The sequence below is a fragment of the Dermacentor silvarum genome, chromosome 1, assembly GCF_013339745.2.
Source record: "Dermacentor silvarum isolate Dsil-2018 chromosome 1, BIME_Dsil_1.4, whole genome shotgun sequence".
Taxonomy (NCBI): Eukaryota; Metazoa; Arthropoda; class Arachnida; order Ixodida; family Ixodidae; genus Dermacentor; species Dermacentor silvarum.
Window position 1 is genome coordinate 210,436,107 of NC_051154.1, and position 21,526 is coordinate 210,457,632.

Below are 21,526 nucleotides of genomic sequence, written 5' to 3' on the forward strand. Positions count from 1 at the left end.
GTGTCCCAGCTTACTTTAGCCGATGTTGAAAAATATGCCTAATCACTCTAGGTCGGACGCGACCAAATGCATGTTGTTGGCTATTACATGGAGCATGTCACACTATTTTTGGATTCTGCCTAATTGCATAATTAGTCAAGAATAATTAACCACCTTCGCAAGCATGAGCTTTAGGGAAATACTTCCGATTAGAAAGTTGTGGAGTGCTCTAGCAAACATTGAATTCAGCACCTTCTAACTAATCGTTCTAACTTCCTACTTGTTACGTACTATGTTTTTCGGTGTCTTAAAAAAAATCCCGCGAAATACAAAAGAAAAAGCAAGTGATGGGCCCTCTTGCGCGCCGCCATTGCAGTTTTCTCAAACGTGCCACATACAAACGATCAGCACATTTTGCCTGGTGTGCTCTGGTCTACTTATCACTATCACGAACCACCGCGAGGAGACGCCAGTATACTCTCCACTCTATGGAAATTTCTCAAGATTGAAGGGCTTAAAACCTTGTTTAGGAAAATAGGGAACTTTTCAAATCTTAGGGAAATTTCGCGCTATGACATTGACGCGGTGGAACTGCTGACGTGATGGGCTTTATTTTAGGACACCAGAAATTACCTTCGCTTTATGCAAGCTGAATTTGGATCATGCAGCAGCGCAGTGAACGCATCTCGCCAAGTAAACGACAGGGTGTGGATGCCCTGGGCCCTTTTAGGGAATTACTGCTTCTGCGATTTTGCCCTCTGTACCACTAGTTGGGCTGTCGATGTCTGTGCACTGTCAATGGAACATTTATCTGTAACTGGCGAAAGAAACGTATGCTGGAACATCAAACAAAGCAGCAAGGGTAAATCTGGTCGTAAGCGGACACATGCACCAAGCGCAGACCACGATAATGCGTTCCTGGCGCTAAACAGCCTACCATGCACGGGTAAATTAAAATTTACCAGGAACCGCCCATATGCAGAGCAACCTTGTACTGAATCTCAGTGTTCATATGTTTTGGGTGAGTTTTGCTGTGGAGGAAAGATAACAATTTACCGCCTATCTTCATGCTTCGCTGCAAATGACGCGTAAGCACGTTAGCGTTGTGGGGCTATACGTCAATGCACAGCATTTAAAAAAAGTTATTCCCATCTTTTAAATTGCTTTCGTGAAGGGGCGCACTGTTTCGACACTGCTGCATTCTGTAAAAGCGGTCCATCGCTCATCTTTTTAACAGCGGAGCTGTATAAGCCGAGCGTTAGTCCGTAACATGCGAGCAGAAATTGGCGGCCGATCCTGGCGGTAGTGCAGAAAGGGTCCAAGTGCAATGGCACATACCCCTGTGAACTAGCGAAGCTGAGCCTAGCTAAGTCTAGCTAAGCATGGTTGGAACTACTTAAGCTTGGTCAGTCATCGATAGCCAATCGATAGTCAATCAATAGCTAATCTATAATCGATCAATAATCAATAAATTCCGGGAAGTGCTGGGGATGACTTGGTCGTGCGTAATCCTAGCCCAAAAGGCAGGAATGGCTAGGCTCCCATCAGCTCCGCTGTCTCTTCAGCATTGCGCCTCCAGTGCAAGCCACGCTAACTTTTTTTTTTAGAATTGGAATAAGGTTCCGTGTAATTTTGGTACTTTAGTCTACTTGCAAAACAACTTTGAACAGCAACAAAGTATACGCATAGCTACTAACGTCTTCTGTGAATATGGCTTCAAGCAGGAGGCTGTGCGTTTCACAGTTTCCGACAATAATTACTAGAGAGAACTCTGGCACTGCAACCGTTCAGCCATCATGGGAATTTCAGAGCAATCTACACTTTTCTAAGTGCAAAAGAATCTGCGAGCACGCACAATCGCTACTAATTGCAGCGGTTCAGCCTGTCGAGGTGGCCGAATCGAAACGCGCCAAGCGTCTCAACGCGCTGGCTTGCCCGCGAGAAATTGTACGTTCTATGCACCATTGTCGATGCATGCGTCCGTGGCGTGATCGCTTCAATAGCGGGCTTCTGTGCTAGACGTCCTGTGTTCGCATCTTGATGACGGCCAATACTAACATTGTTCATTTAATTACTTATTACACAGTTATTTGTTTAAAATGAGGGGATTGACGAAGTCGTATGAAGCCAGAAGGACGAATTTCAGGCAAATCCATATCATCATTCCCATGCTGGCTGAACGGCCCCCGCTTGCAGATGCCGTAGACACTAGTGCCAAAGTTCCCTCTAGTGATTATTGCGTGAAACTCTATGGCGCGTTTAGCATAACTTGCACGACAACGTCACTTTAGCTTGAGCCCGTGACTTCATTATTTGAATATTTTAAAACGAGCTTAAAAAATCAATTTCAACTATAACATTTGCAGTCTAATTGCATAACACAAACATTTATCATTACAGAAATCATATTGCAAACTTTAAAAAATTAAGCAAGTTTCACGCTCGTGAAATCTGATGAAGCAGCGGAGCTCTGCAAGCGTGGATGCATAGCGTAGTGGATATGACGCTCGCCTTCGGCCCGTGAGTACCCGGGTTCAAATCCCGCCTTGCTCTTTCGTTATCTCTCTACCTGTATTTCTTTCTCTCTAGATCTCATTTTCTCTTTCTCTCGTCCATAGCAAGTTGTGTTACAACCGTAACTTTAACTGGGATACATAGCGCTAAAACGACACAAGGACGAGGAAGAAGCACGGGACGAGCGCTAACTTTCAACAATTGCTTTATTGCAGCTGGTAAACATATATATACTCACAGGGAAGGCACTGTAAAAGACACACTGAAGGAAAGAAGAAACGGAATAACAGTCATGTGGCTACTATGCCAAAAAGTTCAAGCTCTTTCTTAGATAAAATAATTGACGGCGTGCTAACACAATCATCACCTCCTCTAGCTATCTCTGCTGCTTCGACAATTTCCCTCGTTATCTTGTTCCTGTGACGATACACAACAGTTGCCACAAGAGCCCTCTGCTATTGGTATAAAATGTTTTCTGGCTACGCCCACTTCGCCTGTCTGTCACGCGACCTCACAAAACTGCGAAAACTCACCACGTCAAAGTAACGTGTACGCGAAAAAAATGCATTAATATGCCGAACAAAACTGAAAATTTTTCTGAATAGCCACAGACTACCTCGTTCTGAAAGGAATAGAAGATGGCTGCCCACCGATCTTTCAGGCCCTCGCTACTCGAACATGCCAATGAGCATGCATTTGCGCATGATAAACCTTTTTGCGTGGCAGTAAAACGTTATCGAGCCCTTTCGGAATGCATACGACATCGCTCTGCCAACTCTTCCTTGCTGAGGATCCGTTTTAGCGGCATTTTTATCCCTCCGTTGCAGGCCGTCGCGATTTTCGACCAGCCACCGCAAGCTAAGTAAGGCGAAGCGGACCAATCGGAGAAGCCGGCACCACCCTCTTAATGCGGTTAGTAGTAGTAAGTAAGTGGTTCTTGAGGGAAAGGGAAAGGTTGGCGCTATCTTCTGCAGCCCTTGAGGGAGCACGGCTCAGCGCCAAATGCGGTTATCTATTTTCGCTGTGCTGGTTCGGCTCCATCGAAACCCTCTCCACTACAGCGTGCTCCTCGCCTCTTGTCAGCCATTTAGATAAGAAAAACCGCTGAGTGTAGACAATGTTATTGGTTTTGAAAGCGAACACAGGTGACCTCCTATAAACGAAGAGAGTGTTTGATTGGGTTGTTCAGACAACGCTACGGGTCACCGCCCGATGCTTGCGTCGGTGGTTACGTAAATATGACGTCAGGAGTTTGGAATCAAAACAATTTGTTATAATTTTACGTTATAGCGCCCCAGAACCGTGAACCGGTAGATGGGCAGCAGTGCCGGAGCCCTCTGATGCCGCCGCCACAGTGGGAGAGGGTGGCGGGATAAGAGGAAGGCAACCCTTTCCGAGTGCTCAACCAGTGTATATCTAAACCTTCAGACGCTCCAAATCTCACGCGCAACAGCGTTTGCCGAGAGTCCCGGCTATTTGCTTACAGGCAATCTGCTACGAATGAATGTCATCAACGGAGCCAAATTCTACACTCACATTGTCACCCATTGCTTATCTTTACAGCCTCCGGATATAACCCCGGATGTTGAATGAAACTTGACGAAATATTTTTTTGATTGAAAATGCCATATCCAGAACTCATAAGTTAGTGAGAACTACGTTCCTATCGAAGGTACTTTATTCTAATATACTTTTATTGGTGACCAACGACGCCCCGAAACTCAGTTGCGTGAGAGCGCGCGCCCTTTGTACCACCAACCACGAAAACGGGCGAAATAGCCAAAGAAAGCTATTCGCTTTAATTAAAACAAACAAAAGGAAAGAGGATACAAGAAATACATAATTAAAAAGTTTTAAAAAAAAAGAAGAAGAGACCTTTTTACAGCGGCGCTGCATGAGCGCTCCCATCTTTGAATACATCACTGTGTCGTCGTGCGCTATCGAGAAGGGAAGACAGAACGCGCTTAATGGCGACGCAATGACGTATTCAAAGATGGCAGCGCCCATGCAGCGCCGTCGTGCGCTATCGAGAAGGGGAAGACAGAATGCGCTCAATGGCGACGCAATCACGTATTCAAAGATGGCAGCGCCCATGCAGCGCCGTCGTGCGCTATCGAGAAGGGGAAGACAGAACGCGCTCAATGGCGACGCACTGACGTATTCAAAGATGGCAGCGCCCATGCAGCGCCGTCGTGCGCTATCGAGAAGGGGAAGACAGAACGCGCTCAATGGCGACGCACTGACGTATTCAAAGATGGCAGCGCCCATGCAGCGCCGTCGTGCGCTATCGAAAAGGGGAAGACAGAACGCGCTCAATGGCGACGCAGTGACGTATTCAAAGATGGCAGCGCCCATGCAGCGCCATCGTGCGCTATCGAGAAGGGGAAGACAGAATGCGCTCAATGGCGACGCAGTGACGTATTCAAAGATGGCAGCGCCCATGCAGCGCCGTCGTGCGCTATCGAAAAGGGGAAGACAGAACGCGCTCAATGGCGACGCAGTGACGTATTCAAAGATGGCAGTGCCCATGCAGCACCGTCGTGCGCTATCGAGAAGGGGAAGACAGAACGCGCTCAATGGCGACGCAGTGACGTATTCAAAGATGGCAGCGCCCATGCAGCGCCGTCGTGCGCTATCGAGAAGGGGACGACAGAACGCGCTCAATGGCGACGCACTGACGTATTCAAAGATGGCAGCGCCCATGCAGCGCCGTCGTGCGCCATCGAGAAGGGGAAGACAGAACGCGCTCAATAGCGACGCACTGACGTATTCAAAGATGGCAGCGCCCATGCAGCGCCGTCGTGCGCTATCGAGAAGGGGAAGACAGAACGCGCTCAATGGCGACGCAGTGACGTATTCAAAGATGGCAGCGCCCATGCAGCGCCGTCGTGCGCCATCGAAAAGGGGAAGACAGAACGCGCTCAATGGCGACGCAGTGACGTATTCAAAGATGGCAGTGCCCATGCAGCTCCGTCGTGCGCTATCGAGAAGGGGAAGACAGAACGCGCTCAATGGCGACGCAGTGACGTATTCAAAGATGGCAGCGCCCATGCAGCGCCGTCGTGCGCTATCGAGAAGGGGAAGACAGAATGCGCTCAATGGCGACGCAGTGACGTATTCAAAGATGGCAGCGCCCATGCAGCGCCGTCGTGCGCTATCGTGAAGGGGAAGACAGTACGCGCTCAATGGCGACGCAGTGACGTATTCAAAGATGGCAGCGCCCATGCTGCGCCGTCGTGCGCTATCGAGAAGGCGAAGACAGAACGCGCTCAATGGCGACGCACTGACGTATTCAAAGATGGCAGCGCCCATGCAGCGCCGTCATGCGCTATCGAGAAGGGGAAGACAGAACGCGCTCAATGGCGACGCACTGACGTATTCAAAGATGGCAGAGCCCATGCAGCGCCGTCGTGCGCTATCGAGAAGGGGAAGACAGAATGCGCTCAATTTTTTGGGCCTCTTCGATTATACAATCCCGGACTGTCCGCAAACTGTCCGCGGCTTCCAGTCTGGCTAGCCCTGACAAAAAAGCGCGTCACAGTCACGTGATCCAGCTGTCGCGGACTGTCCGAGATTTCGGTCGAAGCACCGCGACCGGAAGTCACTCTCCTGGCTGCCGTCGTCTGCTCTTTGCTACTCGTAGATAGCCCCCTAGCCAGCGTTTTTATTAGCGCGGCCTCCGCAATGGTGCAGTCTCAGAGGCGTACGTCGTTGACGCAACCATGAAGCTAGCACAGTGTAATCGTAGCCTGGGCGCGTAGAACATTTTCGCAAAGCGCAGTTTATTACGTCGTGCTAGCCATCTCATTGCCTGAGAAATTTAAGTGGAATTCCCACACGGACGTAAGCAACATCGTGGTGGTGGTGAAATATATTTATTAGCCCTAAAATTGCTGTGGAGAGACTCTGAAATCATGGTCGTGCCACGTCACTGTTCATGCAGAAAGCACCCGCCTACATCCTTAAAGCTCGCGAGACCGTCTGCTAATTAAAGGCCCGACGCGTGAGAGAGCGCGTGTACACCGTCTACTAGTCCTGCACGTCAAAAATCAAACGCTTGAACTTGGTAGCAGAAGGGATCAACATCTATGTAAACAGCAATCCGCGAATCTCCTATTGTATACCACCCCAGCTACCGGCATGAAATAGCCACATGTAATATATTATTCCTTGCACGTAGGCTAGTTTCACTTTCCTGAAAAGCAAAATTTACCTCCAATGAGCATGACAGATTTCGTGAAACACAGTAAGAAAAGCAAGCATGTGCGCCTGATCGCTGTGCTTCCTTCTTTAAAAAATGCGAAGACTACAGCTACAGCAATTAGACGGCTCGTAAAAAACTTGCATGATGGCACACAAAGCACCGATGTAACATAAGCGATAACTCAATGCACAGTAGTTGCCGTCTGGAGCGCGCAAAGTACGCATAAGCACACGGAATCTTTCACAACATGGCGTCAAACACCGCGCGCGCTGCCGTCGTCTGCTAGCTACTTGCGCTTGTCCGAGCAAACATCTGCTGACAGCTCCAACAGTCCGCGGGCAGTCCTGAACTTCCGGTCCGTGAAAAAACGAACGCGCTTCTGACAACACTCGAACTAGTGGGCGGAGCTTCGGAAGCTGTCCGAGCAAAATCGAATGCGGCACAGCAGTCCCAAGCAGTCCGGGACTGTCAGGGACTGATAATCGAAGAGGCCCAATGGCGAGGCAGTGACTTATTCAAAGATGGCAGCGCCCATGCAGCGCCGTCGTGCGTTACCGAGAAGGGGAAGACAGAACGCGCTCAATGGCGAAAAAGATGGCAGCGCCCATGCAGCACCGCTGTAAAAGGTCTCTTCTTTTTTTTTTTTCATTATCCATTCCTGGTATCCTCTCTTCTCTTGTTTGTTTTAAAGCGAATAGCTTTCTTTGGCTCTTTCGCCCGTTTTCGTGGTTGGTGGTCGGACTCACCACCTGTACAAAGGGCGCGCGCTCTCACGCAACTGAGTTTCGGGGCATCGTTGGTCACCAATATAAGCATATTAAAATAAAGAACCTTCGATACGAACGTAGTTCTCACTAACTTATGAGTTCTGTATATGGCATTTCCAATGGAGAAACAAATATTTCATCAAGTTTCATTCAACATTCTGGGTTATATCCGGAGGCTGTAAAGATAAGCAATGGGTGACAATGTGTGCAGAATTTGGCTCCGTTGAAGACATCCCTCAGTAGTATCATATTGCCTGTAAGAAAGTAGCCGGGCCTCTCGGCAAGCGCTGTTGCGCGTGAGATTTGGGGCGTCTGAAAGTTTAGATATACACTGGTTGAGCACTCGGAAAGGGTTGCCTTCCTCTTCTCCCGCCACCCTCTCCCACTGTGGCGTCTGCATCAGAGGGCTCCGGCACCGCTGCACATCCACTGGTTCACGGTTCTGTTCTCTACGAAATTACGCAATGAAACAACAAACGCTACCTAAGTGTCCTTACTGCAACAAATAGAAGCCTTAAAGCGCATATATATATATATATATATATATATATATGTGTGTGTTTATTTATAAAGCGAATACCTTTCTAAACGCGTTTGGTTAACCGGACATTGACAGTCATCATTTATGGTTTCTGCACAATTTCTTCTTTCATTTCTTTTGTTTTTGTAATAGAAGGAATATGTACCTATGCGCATCATTGGCAGGGTTCACAACCGCCCGCGGTAGCTATTAAATTAATCATTTCTAGGGTCTTACGTGTCAAAACCGCGATCTGCATGAGGCACACGCCGTAGTGGGGGACTTCGAATTAATTTTGACCACCTGGGGTTCTTTAAAGGGCACCCAATGCACAGTAAATGGACATTTTTTTTTCATTTCGCCCCCATTGAATTGAGGACACCGCGACCGAGAATCTAACTCGGCGGCAGCTATTGCGCATATCTTAGCACTTGTAGCCCTCATACTTACGCGACTTTACGTGATAATAAACACTTTTCACTGTCTGCTTCTTATCTGGGAAGTGTCATGTGAAGGAACCACAAGTACCGCTCTATACACTTTCTGCCCCAGCATCGTAAACACCCCCCCTCCCATAATGCTTTTTTTTCCTCCTGCAGCGTTCACCGACATGCGTACTCAGAATGTCACGTGAAATGCATTGCAGTTCCAATTAAAAGTTTTCCGTACGGGATTTTTCCACAGTGCCAATTTCTCGAAACCGGTGGACAAGGCGCAGAGTTTCTAGCAAAGTGTTAGGCTTTCACTACATGCTGACTTCAATTACGCAGTTACAACATGTCCCCCTAAAGCCGTTAGTTTAATAGTTGGCGAAATATGTTAATGATTGTATAGCTGGTTATCACGTAAAGTGTGATGTCCGCTTCGGCTGTGAAGCTTGGGTCAGCAAAAATTATCATTTTATCTCGAATTCCATAAACAATCTGGGACAGACGTCGCAGGACCACGCGGTATACTAAGCTTACATATGACTGTTTGATCTGTTTCACTGCGGTGAGGAAGCCATGACGCCAACGCAGACCAGTTCTTACATTAATCCTTTCCGACTTTCGATGGTATTTCTCATTGGTATTTCTCGTTGATTTTTATTAGGCTAAGGCAGCCGTCACTGTAGGGAGCACGTGCGCATAAATCCCGAAGCATTAGATCGTCGCGCCATCTGATTATCAAAGGCGATACTATCAGCTCCTGCGTTCCGTACGCGCCAGTTCGAACTATGCAGGGTGTCCCATCTTACTTTAGCCGATGTTGAAAAATATGCCTAATCACTCTAGGTGGACGCGACCAAATGCATGTTGTTGGCTATTACATGGAGCATGTCACACTATTTTTGGATTCTGCCTAATTGCATAATTAGTCAAGAATAATTAACCACCTTCGCAAGCATGAGCGTTAGGGAAATACTTCCGATTAGAAAGTTGTGGAGTGCTCTAGCAAACATTGAATTCAGCACTTTCTAAATAATCATTCTAGCTTCCTACTTGTTACGTACTATGTTTTTCGGTGTCTTAAAAAAATCCCGCGAAATATAAAAGAAAAAGCAAGTGATGGGCCCTCTTGCACGCCGCCATTGCAGTTTTCTCAAACGTGCCACATACGAACGATCGGCACATTTTGCCTGGTGTGCTCTGGTCTACTTATCGTTACCACGAACCATCACGAGGAGACGCCAGTATACTCCCAACTCTATGGAAATTTCTCAAGATTAAAGGGCTTAAAATCTTGTTTAGGAAAATAAGGAACTTTTCAAACCTTAGGTAAATTTCGCGCTATGACATTGACGCGGTGGAACTGCTGACGTGATGGGCTTTATTTTAGGACACCAGAAATTACCTTCGCTTTATGCAAGCTGAATTTGGATCATGCAGCAGCGCAGTGAACGCATCTCGCCAAGTAAACGACAGGGTGTGGATGCCCTGGGCCCTTTTAGGGAATTACTGTTTCTGCGATTTTGCCGTCCGTACCACTAGCTGGGCTGTCGATGTCTGCGCACTCTCAATGGAACATTTATCTGTAACTGGCGAAAGAAACGTATGCTGGAACATCAAACAAAGCAGCAAGGGTAAATCTGGTCGTAAGCGGACACATGCACCAAGCGCAGAACACGATAATGCGTTCCTGGCGCTAAACAGCCTACCATGCACGCGTAAACTGAAATTTACCAGGAACCGCCCATATGCAGAGCAACCTTGTACTGAATCTCAGTGTTCATATGTTTTGGGCGAGTTTTGCCTTGGGGGAAAGATAACAATTTACCGCGTATCTTCATGCTTCGCTGCAAATGACGCGTAAGCGCGTTAGCGTTGTGGGGCTATACGTCAATGCACAGCATTAAAAAAAAAATATTCCCATCTTTTAAATTGCTTTCGTGAAGGGGCGCACTGTTTCGACACTGCTGCATTCTGTAAAAGCGGTCCATCGCTCATCTTTTTAACAGCGGAGCTGTTTAAGCCGAGCGTTAGTCCGTAACATGCGAGCAGAAATTGGCGGCCGATCCTGGCGGTAGTGCAGAAAGGGTCCAAGTGCAATGGCACATACCCCTGTGAACTAGCGAAGCTAAACCTGACTAAGTCTAGCTAAGCATGGTTGGAACTACTTAAGCTTAGTCAGTCATCGATAGCCAATTGATAGTCAATCAATAGCTAATCTATACTCAATCAATAATCAATAAATTCCGGGAAGTGCTGGGGATGACTTGGTCGTGCGTAACCTAGCCCAAAAGGCAGGAATGGCTAGGTTCCCATCAGCTCCGCTGTCTCTTCAGCATTGCGCCTCCAGTGCAAGCTACGCTAACTTTTTTTTTTAGAATTGGAATAAGGTTCCGTGTAATTTTGGTACTTTAGTCTACTTGCAAAACAACTTTGAACAGCAACAAAGTATGCGCATAGCTACTAACGTCTTCTGTGAATATGGCTTCAAGCAGGAGGCTGTGCGTTTCACAGTTTCCGACAATAATTACTAGAGAGAACTCTGGCGCTGCAACCGTTCAGCCATCATGGGAATTTCAGAGCAATCTACACTTTTCTAAGTACAAAAGAATCTGCGAGCACGCACAATCGCTACTAATTGCAGCGGTTCAGCCTGTCGAGGTGGCCGAATCGAAACGCGCCAAGCGTCTCAACGCGCTGGCTTGCCCGCGAGAAATTGTACGTTCTATGCACCATCGTCGATGCATGCGTCCGTGGCGTGATCGTTTCAATAGCGGGCTTCTGTGCTAGACGTCCTGTCTTCGCATCTTGATGACGGCCAATACTAACATTGTTCATTTAATTACTTATTACACAGTTATTTGTTTAAAATGAGGGGATTGACGAAGTCGTATAAAGCCAGAAGGACGAATTTCAGGCAAATCCATATCATCATTCCCATGCTGGCTGAACGGCCCCCGCTTGCAGATGCCGTAGACACTAGTGCCAAAGTTCCCTCTAGTGATTATTGCGTGAAACTCTATGGCGCGTTTAGCATAACTTGCACGACAACGTCACTTTAGCTTGAGCCCGTGACTTCATTATTTGAATATTTTAAAACGAGCTTAAAAAATCAATTTCAACTATAGCATTTGCAGTCTAATTGAATAACACAAACATTTATCATTACAGAAATCATGTTGCAAACTTTAAAAAATTAAGCAAGTTTCACGCTCGTGAAATCTGATGAAGCAGCGGAGCTCTGCAAGCGTGGATGCATAGCGTAGAGGATATGACGCTCGCCTTCGGCCCGTGAGTACCCGGGTTCAAATCCCGCGTTGCTCTTTCGTTATCTCTCTACCTGTATTTCTTTCTCTCTAGATCTCATTTTCTCTTTCTCTCGTCCATAGCAAGTTGTGTTACAACCGTAACTTTAAGTGGGATACATAGCGTTAAAACGACAAAAGGACGAGCGCTAACTTTCAACAATTGCTTTATTGCAGCTGGTAAGCATATATATACTCACTGCAAAAGACGCACTGAAGGAAAGAAGAAACGGAATAACAGTCATGTGGCTACTATGCAAAAAAGTTCAAGCTCTTTCTTAGATAAAATAATTGACGGCGTGCTAACACAATCATCACCTCATCTAGCTATCTCTGCTGCTTCGACAATTTCCCTCGTTATCTTATTCCTGTGGCGATACACAACAGTTGCCACAGGAATAAGATAACGAGGGAAATTGTCGAAGCAGCAGAGATAGCTAGAAGAGGTGATGATGTTGTTAGCACGCCGTCAATTATTTTATCTAAGAAAGAGCTTGAACATTTTGGCATAGTAGCCACATGACTGTTATTCCTTTTCTTCTTTCCTTCAGTGCGTCTTTTGCAGTGCCTTCCCTGTGAGTATATATATGCTTACCAGCTGCAATAAAGCAATTGTTGAAAGTTAGCGCTCGTCCTTGTGTCGTTTTAGCGCTATGTATCCCAGTTAAAATTACAATGAGACGCCCTACTGCAAAGCGCGGACTTCACGCATCGACGACAGGCCGTCCAGAGGGCCCGCGACGTCGCCGAGAGCCACCAGCTCCCGGTTCCGTCATGAGCGGAGCCACCAACTTGATTGGGGTGCCTTCGGCTCCCCCAATCTTTTTTCCTCAGGACCTTTCAATGAAGTTCTTGTCAACTGTCAACTGTCAACCTACCAACACGTCCAAACTTCTTCCCTGCTAATGTGTTACAATCGTCGGTACAACGCAATCATATGGTTCCCATAAATGAATGTTCTCCAGTCTTGGGTGTATAGCCTAGTGGTTATGACGCTCGCCTTCGGACCTTGGGTACGCGGGTTCGCATCGCGCCTTGCAAGAAAGTTTATTTTGTTTCCTTTATTTATCTCGCTTTCTGTCTGTTCCTCTCTCCCTGCACCTCTTCTCCTCATTTCATACTCTCTCAACTTCGCTCGAAACTGCGAACACCGTCGCTCCGTAAGGATCAACCTCGACCTTTAACAGCTCCGCTGTTTTGCAAAATCGAGGGAAATGTTTCATCGCAATCGGGGGAAAACTGTCTTTGGAGGTTGGCAGCACTGCGAAGCACGTCATTGTCGTAAACCATGCAGCCAGCGCCCACGTTACTGCCCTGTCATTTTTTAAGCGGCAGTTCGCAGGATATTGCGCTGTTAGTTCTAACGCGGCGCGTTTGAGAGCATTGCAATCGTAGCGCGCAAGAGGGCATTTCACGCGCTTTATGTTTTTTTACTTTTTTTTTCATATTTAGCGGGCTTTCTTAGGACGCAGAAAAAGATATTACGTAACAAGTAGGAAGTTAGAAACTGTTGAATTAGATGTTTGCTAGAGCACTCTACAACTTTCTGACTGGCAGTTTTTCTCTTAAGTTAATACTTGCGAAGTTGGTTAATACATTTTGACTAAGCTATCCAGTTATAAGCAGAATACAGAACTTCTGGCCAATAACTGAACGAGCAGCTAATCTTGTAGCTTTCTTTTCACCATCCTTATAATTTCACGAACTTTCACAGACGTGTTGTCTATTGTCGTCTACGCATAGCTTTCTCGTTAGTTCTTGCTTTTTTAAATTATTGTCGGTGATTTTCAGGCGTGCTCTATAGCAAAGGCATCTGCCGCAGCCCTTTTCTTACCGTCAGCTCCGACTCCACGTTCCACTTCTCGCATTTCCTCACGACGCCACATCGGAATGTTCGTGTTCACTTGAGTCTTCATTCTTTACTTCATACCATTACGGCTACTGTTTCGCATGAGGGACACACCTATAATGAGGCCATCGCCATGGCCGCTACTTGAGCCTCGTGCTTGCGCTGCCTGTTACCAACGATGGAAATTCCCCTTCTCCTAGCCGAGGGCGACCGCTCCTGTGAGCAATCACAGACAATGGGTGAGTCAGTCAATCGGTTTCAGTGCATAGTATGTAAGTGGTGTTGGATTTCTTATTGTTAGCGATTCATGAGGGTGGCGTTAGAGAAACTGTATACCACAGTGGCGTGGGAAGCGCGGTTGTCCTGACGGTTATGCAGCGACCTGCGTTTTTGTTCTAAGAACCTTTAAATATAGACTATGAGCCCATCTCACCACTGCTTCGTTCTCACTCAAATTTCGTCACCGCCGTTGCTCGATCGGTGGAGTATCGCGCGAATCATACGCAGGGTTTGCAATAGAGTTCGGTTCACATCGGCGGCAAGTTGCCCTTTCTATCATTTCCCTTTTCCTTCTTAATTATACATTTCAGTCTTAAAACACGCACAATTTCCATGGGCTTTCCTTGGATTTATTGTCTTTTGGCTTTATGCGTTGTTACTGTAACAAAAGCACCACGTGGGATAGGCTCTTCTGGAATACGATCGCAATTTTGAATGTTGGCACTTTCCGGCCATATACACTCGTTATCGAAGGCCCGCTGTGGATAATTTCTAGGAAGAATTTACATGCCACCGTCTTCAGTTGTTTATACAAAGAAATTCTATCCTGCTACGCAACAGTTGAAGTTACGGCCGTTGATGAAATAGTTGTGCAATGGTCGACTGCTGGGCTTAGTTGGGGAAGATTCGGCGCAAAGGAGGCGCGGAAAATTGGAAGGACAAATAAGTGGGACAGAACGAGCGCGCATACGCGCATGGCATTTAACAAGCGTGTAAAATGATCATGGAGATGGTGACGTCACCGACCAGATATAAGTATTATGGCCTGCACTGTACGGGGCGATCATTTTTAAGCTTTACAGAAATTTTAAAAATCACCTGTTGCAGATAATCCAATTCTAGTCACTCACTGCATTATTCAGACAGGTGGACATTACTTGCACGACAAATCGAGACACATAAGCAACTAAATAAAAAAACACTGATTATCTTCTTGATTAATTACTTTATTGCACATATTGCAATTTGTAAATTGTAGCCGGTCAGATTGTCAGACGTATCCGCTTAGAATAAACTTACAGAATGACACCAGTTTCTAAATATGGCCATCAAATTCGCCCTAAAAATATCCTTTTGTTCCACTTACTTTTTTTATCAAAACGTTCTTTTATGCAATGAAGCACAAAAGTAACTGGAACGCCCATGTATTTCGTCCCCACACTTTGGGAAGTATCTCGAAACTGATGTCATCCTGGGAATTGATTTCAAGCGGATACATCTTGCAAACTCATCGGATACAATTCTATAATTAGCAATATATGCCGTAAAGTGTTTAATTTAGAAGATTTTTAGAGAATTTTCGTTAATTAGTTGAATACGTGTTTCGATTTCTCGTGCTAGTAATATCCGCCACTTCGAATAATTCAGCTCAAAGACCAGACTTGTGCCACTAGCGATTTTTAAAAAATTCGCCCACGGAAAACTTAAAAATGATTGCCCCGGCCGTATCACTTTTGTTTTTGTTTGTCTCGGCTCACGGGCGCGCTGCGTCTTTGGCACTGATACGAACGTTTCCTTTCGAGCTCATGATAGCAAGTTGGCCCGTTCGCAAAAACCCAAGCGCCTCCTTATGTCTGCACGACCTACTATATATAAGGAACTACCTAACGAAGGCGCTGTCATTCCTCCACTCTGTATCCCGTCTGTTCACTATCTTATCAACCAGCCCACGTAAACACATTCCTGTCTGTATGACCATTGCGATGCTTGTTATCAAAGTAGAAACACGCCTCTGTTAACCGCCCACGACTGTGGGACGCGCGATTCTTCTAAATAGTATGTTATGTTGATAGCCCTACGTTCTCAACATGAAAGCACACATCGCTGGAAATTAGAATGTATATAGTCTGTGGAATTGCTAGTGACTTATACACACACCTAACACCTCGCCAGGGGCAATCTATGTCGTTTGCCTGTACGTATTCCAAAGGTTGGCCTAATTTCAAGCGTAGGAAACTAGACCAAAAAAAAAAATGCGCTCCGCTAAATAACGAATGTGATGGTGACTGCATGCCACCTCATGATTTCTTTAATTTATGACGAGCGCCTATATATATATATATATATATATATATATATATATATATATATATATATATATATATATATATAGTTTTCAGGAATGCTCTGGTATATATATTTAGGGATATGCTACCTAAAAACGGCACCGAAGTGGGGTCTTTCTTTTTCTTTTTTGTGACATACAACAATGTGAGTAATAATTATATGCTTACTGAATCAGGGACTCCAACACATGAAAGGAATCAGTGAACTAAACGGGCTGGAGATTAATTTACCGTGCATTCTATCTAACAAATAGTGGCCTCGTATATCACTCATTTGGTGGTAGCAGTACTGATATTTGAAAAGAAAGTATTACTCTCGAAAGAAAAAGTTTTTTTTTACTGCCATAAATGTAGAAAGCTGCGATTCAAAGCATTTACAGAAACTTCCTTAGCATTTCTTCATCCATGTATACGGTTGCGCTCTTTTTCCACCGTGTATCTGTACCAACTCGCCCAAATGTCAGCTCTCATGAATAATGGGCGCATACTCAGTGGCACTTACCCGGTGTCGAAGTTGTCTATCCGCGGGCACATACTTAGTGACCCAAGTTGCCCAGTCGGCTAGACAGCAGCCAGCAGCAATTGCCTATTCGTGCACATATCGAGTGGCCCAAATTTTCTGTATATATCCACAAGCATATCCCGGCAAGGAAACGAACAAACTGCCGAACACCGCGGGAGGGACAAACAAATATTCGCTTTAATACATTTTAGGCTTCATAGCCCTATAGTGTCACAGTGGCACATACATTCTGGGTGACTGACAAAGAATTTGCTCATACCGAGTGGCACATTATCATTGCGAAATTGTCTCTTCCGGCTCACATCCAGTGGCACGTATAGCCAGCGGCACGTACTATAAGTGGCCCAAGTTATCTATTCGGAAAGACAGCAGCCAGCGCATACCCAGTGACCCAAGTTGTCTACGTATATCCGCAAATATATCCCGGAAGGAAACAACGACTTAACTCCAAACCTCGGGGCAAAGAAAGCTTGGCTTTAAAAGGAGGCCCACTTGTGGACCTCCTGAGCCTGCTTTGGAGCAGGCCCCTGCATGACGCCCGAGTCACCGACACGACATCCTACCGACGAGACCGCCCGCTGTCCCCGAAGAACCGCCACCTCGGAGGGTCGCCCGTCGTGCAACGTCGTTGTGAATGAACTTCCGCTGCGCCCCCTGTCACCGCATGCCTGTTTCCTTCTGAACTGTCCTTCACTAAATGTAACCAGCTGCACTGAAAATTACAGCGTCCTTGGTCGTTTCGAGTTGTAGAAGTGTATAATGCAGGGATTCATGTGCCATTTCGATTGTTCCAGCATCTGACGTGCCTTTGTATAGCTTACATATTGTCTAGCGAATGTTGAGTTGGAGAACAGCTTTGTATCACTATAGCAAAATAACAAACTCATTCTGCTTTTGTTTCTGCTGACGGGATTCCGATCCATCCAATGCGTCCACTATGTAATCTACGCCGAGGATCAAACTCTAACCCCCTTTTTCACATCTCGGTGGTGACCTTGTGCCCACAACGAGCTCGTGACACCAACAATTTGAGCGTCGGAAGCAGTCATTGGACCCCAAGCATTGGAACCTGACAAGGAGGAGCCGCCGAAATCATCTTCTTGAAACCACTACAGCGCGTTGCATAGTGAATGATGGGCACAACAGCACGGCATGCATGTATGAGCCTTGTGTGACAGAGTTGGTTTCGCTTCCTTCGTTAAAAAAAATATGCGGCAAGGCTTTTAAACTCGAGAAGTAACTAAGACAATATGACATGACTGAATAATCATCACAGTGTTCATCGAGAGAAAGTGTGCAATGAATTGAGAGACCACAGTCGCGAAGACAGTTTGATAGTAATGTTGGCAGCTCAAAAAGCCTCAAGAGGTTCGAGTGTATACGTAATTCAACCTTTTCTTAATCAAAAATGCCCTACGGAACTTCCGACTGGCTTTATTTCGTGGTCAGAGCTGCACCTGTAGATGGATACGGCGATTTTGGCAAATATTGACCCTTTTCGCGGTGATCCCGTGGGCGCTGCCATGTTTGATGGTGACGTCTCCATTAATGGTGACGCCGCCATGGTGACGCCTCCATTGCTTGCCTCAACTGCCTCCGTTGCCTCCTTGTTTAGAAAACCTGCGTTGCCTCCGCGGCTTAGAAAACCTGTTTTGGAGATATCGTAGATGGTGACTAACTAGGTGGACGACACGAAGCTTTGATCACAGCTTCAGAGAAAATGCAAAAGCGCTTTCGGAGCTGTTTAAGCTATCTCCAAACGGCGCAAGCAGCGTATTTTGTGCTTGTTCTAAAAGCGGGGCTAAATATGTATTCCAAGCTATCCAAACATTCCGCTCAAGAATTCAGTCAGGATTAAAGTGTTTTGCTCTTTGTTCTTTATTCGGCAAGTATTTTGAAGCAGTGGCTTGTCAGTTTCTGACTCATTGAAGTTCCTCGGTGCGGCCACTATCTGATTATTTTCTGCCTAATCGCTCGCGGGTGTGCTCAGTTCCGATATATTTGTTCTTGCTGCGCACAAGGCTTGAAACGTAGCTGTTTCGCACATTATAATACCTTGTAGCAAATATATATTACAGCTAGTGACTCGCTTACTCTTGTGGACCGTCACGGAACATTCAGCTTCGACCATTCGTGCGCCATCGGTGTAGTCCGTCATTTATTGTGCGTATACAGTGCGCACATATTCAAGTGTGCGCCCATTCCCTTATTCTTGATACGTTGGCGATAGAGTGGGCGTAAGTTTTCCTGCCATTTGGGACAGATGTGTATAGATAACGTGCGCGAAACTTACTATGACAGGAAGCGCCTATACTCCCTTTGTCATTGTTTAACGAGTGGTACTCACTCTTGCCGACGTTCTGGGGATGAACCCCTTTCTTTCAAGGTTAGCGATACAAGGCTGGCGGATGAGCAAATTTCAGTATCCTTGAGGAAAGCCGTACATCTCGAAGTGCCGGTAACAGGTTCTGAAAGTTGCAGCAACGGTCCGCGAACTTGGCTACACAGATGCATTCCATTCCTTAACATGCCAGTTACTATTTTTGCAGCTAACTACTGCACACGTCTTCAATCCACGTGATTCAATCTAGCATGATTGGAGCACAGTGTGTTAGCGAAAACTCAGTTGCATTTCCGACAGCTGATCGCACAGAAGCAAGGTAGAAGAGGTAATGGTTTCGTATTCGTGCGCGGTCGCTGAGGAGACGTATGGCGCGCCACCGTGAGCGCCATCTCGTTTCTCTAAAACAAACTGCTCCGCGAAAAGGGTCAATAATACTGCAAAACACCAATTGTCTCATTTTTTCTCATCAGCTTCAATTATAAGCTTTTTAGAAGTAATTGGAGTAGCTGTGTCAACAGTTGCAAGAAACAATGTGACCGGAAATCAACCGTATTTCGTATGTCCGGACGAGGGCACATGCTGCTGCCCGCCGCCGCCGTCGTCGTCGTCGTCGTCGTCTTGAACACATTGTTCGAATGGGCTGCCACTTTAAGAGGGAAACGTGAGCGCCCTGCAGGCACGACCAGAGAAAATACGTACCTGACTTGTTTTCGTGCACTGCCGAAGCCACGTGCTCCCGTTTGCTCTTGTCTATACTTGCAGACAGACAAGAGAATTGAGTGCTTTGGGTAGTATTTTATGGCCCTTATATTGGGATCCACGAGATGGTAGTCATTTTACACTGTGCGGAAATAACGATAGAAGGGCTATATTCTAGTTATGCTTCAGTACGAAGCTGCGTCGAAGCACACAGTTGCTCTAAATGTTCGTGACTCACGGCGGGTAGGCGGTAAGCCCAAGTCAATAATGAACCATATCACACAAATGGACGCATTTCAATGCATATATTTTATGACTGCAATAGATTAGACATATTTGTATGCATCTTTCGTATACGTTTCCAGCAAAGTAAGACATCAAAGGCAAAAGTGTATGTGCTATAAAATTTAATAAATAGAATTCTTTGAATTGCCAGTTAAGGACAACTTTCTGTACGAACTTCGAAAAAACATACTGAAAGTACATAGCACGCCAATCCCCATCCCCCTCACATTAATAAAGAAAGAAAAAAAAAAAAGGTTGGCCCACCAAGCAAGGTAGGTATAGTACGCGTTGTGTATGCGTTCTCGTACTCTCATTATACCATGGTGTCACCGGATAGCCAATCGCGAGTCAAAAATGGAGGTCTTAGAAACAGGACTAAGGTGTTTCGAAGGCTCTTGGTTTTGGAACGTCCCACACGAGTGCCCAAGGCGACGAGATTCAGCGTAAGATTGTCAGGATACTACACTTAGCCCGCAACGTGACAGCTGGTCTTGTGGTTTAGCCTGAAGAAATATCTTCATGCGCAAGTGTGCTCACTTCTGTAAAAAGCGCTCAAGCGGCGAGCTTTGGAACAAAGACAACGATATTTGAACGGAGTGAGACAATGCCGGTTCGGAGAAGCAGCCTCAAGAATGCGCAAGCGACATTAAAGCGGTACCTTGAAGCAGACCAGCTGCGTGTTGTATGATTCGTCCTCATCTGTTTCCTTCAGCGCGCCGCTTCAGTGTTTTAGCATGGCGTGTGCATGTATGGTCATGTAATACAGAAGCGGCGCGCCTTACACGTTTGTTTACTTGTGTTCCGAACAGCTGGGTGCGCCCAACGTGAAACAAGTGACCGGCTTTCCTAACCGCCCATCGACCTCGGACCTACTGGGAACCTGGGGCATTGTTCTCGATGTACACAGAGTCACCGATTACCCACCCCGACCGTGAGCGATCTCTACTATGCCTCGATTATGCACAGCGGTGGTGCGGATGGTGTACTACGAAGCTCCCGAGCGGCACGTGCTATGGAGGCCGCTTGCGCCATGGCCTGCATTAACCGTGCGTATCTCCTTTGCGTCTCAATGGCATGTTTATATGCGTACGTGCGCGCGCGTTGTCTGCAGCATGTGGCGTCGTATGCACGGGACTCACACCGCAGTGCGGCACGTCCGTTACATTCCGGCGTTACGAAGTTGGCACGTCCGCCAGCAACGTTTTGTTCGTTGCCGACTACCGCCGGCAGCCGTGTCAGGACTGTCGTATGTCACTTTTACACGCGCAGCCACACCGCGCGCCGCGCTTCGCGTCTTATGATATTCAGTGTAAGCGGCAACGTGAAGGAGAATATGTATACGTATTTTCGATCATTGGCAGCGTTGGCGGTGTCCTCTTCGGATTGCACGATATCTGAGCTGTTGGCGTGGCATAGGCGCGAACGGGGCACGCACTTTAATCGGTAGCCATGTGGAACACATCACAACAGGCGTTAGAGCGAGGTTATCGAGCAGCGTGAAATGTACGCCCCTATGCTGCTCGACGCTGCGATGGAATTATCTCGGAAATAGTGTCTGTGGTTGCGGCTTTACACCGTTTACAAGACGGCATCGAGGGCTATAATACAATTCATTTACTCCGAATGTATCAGACTAGTAGGCACTGCCCCCCCCCCCCCCCCCCCACGCATATGATCTGACTGGCAGTTGTTCATAATCCCTCCATCCGCCTTTTAGTGACAGTACCACCATTATGCTGGCAGTGCTATAAGTTAGAGCGCACC

General features: G+C 46.6%; 1 protein-coding gene across 1 annotated transcript in view; it reads left to right on the forward strand.

The window, feature by feature from the left end:
* Nucleotides 1-21,526, forward strand: part of LOC125941914 (uncharacterized) — a 75,533-nt gene that overhangs the window by 52,692 nt on the left and 1,315 nt on the right. The window lies entirely within an intron of this gene.